This window comes from Hemiscyllium ocellatum, chromosome 8 (genome assembly GCF_020745735.1).
Source record: "Hemiscyllium ocellatum isolate sHemOce1 chromosome 8, sHemOce1.pat.X.cur, whole genome shotgun sequence".
Taxonomy (NCBI): Eukaryota; Metazoa; Chordata; class Chondrichthyes; order Orectolobiformes; family Hemiscylliidae; genus Hemiscyllium; species Hemiscyllium ocellatum.
This window is the reverse complement of record NC_083408.1, coordinates 24,550,984-24,554,189: the sequence shown is the minus strand read 5'-3', so window position 1 is coordinate 24,554,189 and position 3,206 is coordinate 24,550,984. Positions and strand designations below refer to the sequence as shown.

At 46.4% G+C, this 3,206-nt stretch overlaps 1 pseudogene; it reads left to right on the top strand.

The window, feature by feature from the left end:
* The first annotated feature begins 2,867 nt into the window (after nucleotides 1-2,867).
* LOC132818459 (5S ribosomal RNA) lies at nucleotides 2,868-2,986 on the top strand (annotated as a pseudogene).
* The last annotated feature ends 220 nt before the right edge of the window (nucleotides 2,987-3,206 follow it).

Here is a 3,206-nt window from a genome sequence, read left to right as displayed (position 1 = left end):
AGGAGGGGAGGATGTTCTGATAGAGGTGGTACTGGTTGAGATTAGATTAGACTTACAGTGTGGAAACAGGCCCTTCGGCCCAACAAGTCCACACCGACCCGCCGAAGCGCAACCCACCCATACCCCTACATTTACCCCTTACCAAACACTACGGGCAATTTAGCATGGCCAATTCACCTGACCCGCACATCTTTGGACTGTGGGAGGAAACCGGAGCACCCGGAGGAAACCCACGCAGACACGGGGAGAACGTGCAAACTCCACACAGTCAGTCGCCTGAGTCGGGAATTGAACCCGGGTCTTCAGGCGCTGTGAGGCAGCAGTAAGATGTTACAGCATGAATCTGAATTTGTGGGTCAACAATGAGAGATAAATAAAATAGTTGAATCTTTAAAATGAAGCATCCATGCCCTCCTCACACAAGATAGCAAAGTGGACAGAGCACGCTCTCTATGCCAGGTTAGTTGTGGCTCAGTCTGTTTTACCATTTCTTCTAAAACACCAGGTTGTGAGTTCAAGTCCCAGACCAGGATCAAATCACAGCTGAGGCTCTGGATTAGGGCTGAGGGAGTACTTGCTTGTTGAAGGAGCTGGTTTTTGAATGGAATATAAAATGCCGGTCTTGTCTGCTCCCTTGAGTGGATGTCAACCATTCTCATGGGACGGTAAGGGAGTGACTTACCTGAGAATTCTCACCAGATCCAACTGCATCTGTGGATGGAGGACCAAAGAGTTAATGTTTCAGTTTGATGACACTTAGTGAATTAATAAACAATGATGACACTCCAAAAGTATTCACTATAACGTGTTTTCAGAGATCCAGCGGTTATGAAAAGTGCAATATAAATGCAGGTCTTTCTTTTAGCATCCTCTCCCTCCATTCGCTTCTTCACTATTGTTGGGTCCATCTCCTAGAACTGTCCCTGACACCATTCTGGTTGTAGCGAAAATGAGGACTCCAGATGCTGGAGATTATTCCTTCATTCCTGATGAAGGGCTTTTGCCAGAAATGTCAATTCTTCTGCTCCTTGGGTGTTGCCAGACCTACTGTGCTTTTCCAGTACCACACACACTCGACCATTATGGCTGTTCCTGCACTGCAGAGATTCAAAATGCCAGCTCCCCATCACCTTCTCAACAATCAAATCTTCACTGTGCTAAATGGGGCAGACTTCAAACAGATCCAGCAACTGAAGACTGGACACCCATGAGGTGTTGTGCACAATCTGCACCCTCACGGCCCAGCATATTCCCCCACTCTATCATTACCCTCAACCCAGGGGATTCATGCTGGTTCAATGGAGAGTGCAGGAGGGCATGCCAGGAACAGCACCAGGTGTGCCTAAAAATGAAGTCTTAACTTAGTGAAGTTACAAAACAGGACTGCTTGCATGCCAAACAACATAAGCAGCAAATGGTAGGCAGAGCTAAGTGATCCTTCAATCAACAGATCAGATCTAAATTCTGCAGTCCTGCCGCATCCAGTCATGAATAATAGTAGACAATTAAACAACTCACTGGAGAAGGACGCTCCAAAAATATCCTCATCCTCAATGATGGAAGAACCCAGCCAGTCAAAGATAAAGCTGAAGCATTTGTTGCAATCTTCAGCCAGACAAGGATGTTGCCAGGGTTGGAGGATTTGAGCTATCGGGAGAAGCTGAACAGGCTGGGTCTTTTTTCCCTGCAGCGTCAGAGGCTGAGGGTTGACCTTATAGAGGCTTACAAAATTATGAGGGGCATGGATTTGATAAATAAGCAAAATATTTTCTCTGGAGTCGGGGAGTCCAGAACTAGAGGGCATAGGTTTAGGGTGAGAGGGGAAAGATATAAAAGGGACCTAAGAGGGAACGTTTTCATGCAGAGGGTGGTACATGTATGGAATGAGCTGCCAGAGGAAGTGGTGGAGGCTGGTATGATTGCAACATTTAAATGGCATCTGAATGGGTATATGAATAGGAAGGGTTTTGAGGGATATGGGCCAGGTGTTGGCAGGTGGGACTAGATTGGGTTGGGATATCTGGTCGGCATGGACAGGTTGGACCGAAGGGTCTGTTTCCATGCCATACGTCTCTATGACTCTATAACTCTAAGCAGCTGATCCATCTCAGTCTCTTCCAGTAATCCTCAGCATCACAGATATCTGTCTTCAGCCAATTCAGTTCATTTGGTAGCACTAGATACTGCAAAAGTTGTGGGTTCTGACAGCATCCCAGCAATAGTACTGGACACTTGTGCTCCAGAATTTACCATTCCCCTCGCCAAGCTTTTCCCGTACAGGAACAACACTGGTATCTACATGACAATGTGAAAAATTGCCCTGGTATATCCTGTACGCAAAAAGCATTCAAGGGAGTCATACAAAGTGCAAAGGATGATGGTTGGACATCAATCATCTCAGCTCCAAGACATCTGTGCAGGAGTTCCTCAGGGCATGTCCTAGGCTCAACCATCTTTAGCTGCTTCATCAACGACCATCCCTCCATCATAAGGTTAGAAGCAGGATATTTGCTGATGATTACACAATGTTCAGCACCATTTGTGACTCCTCTGTCCATGTTCAAATGCAACAAGATCCAGACAATATCCAGGTATAGGCTGACAAGTGGCAAATATCATTCACACGTAAACCAGAGAGAATTTTGCCATTAGCACTTGGCATTCAATTGTTACAATCGTTGAATTCCCCCCGCCATCAACATCCTGGGACTACCATTGACCAGGAATTGAAACTGGCCTAGTTATTTAAGTACTGTTGCTACTTGATTGGCATCAAGCATCCACTCCCTCCCCCACCATGGGATATGAAATGTGGTAGCATTGTGTATTATCTACAAGATGCACTGCAGAAATTCAGCAAAGATCTTGCCTACGGCCATACTGTTGTGAAAACACCCAATCTTATCCGATCTCAGAAGCTACGCAGACTCAGACTTGGTTAGTACTTGGTTGGGAGACTGCCTGGGAATACCAGGTGCAGTAGGCTTGAGCATTTTTTGGGCAGCATAGTGGCTCAGTGGTTAGCACTGCTACCTCACAGCGCCAGGATTCCAGGTTCGATTCCAGCCTCGGGCAACTGTGTGGAGTTTGCACATTCTCCGTATCTGTGTGGGTTTTCTCCACTTTCCTTCCACAGTCCTAAGTTGTCCAGGTTGGATGGATTGATCTTGCTAACTTGCCCATAGTGTTAGATGCATTGGTCAGAG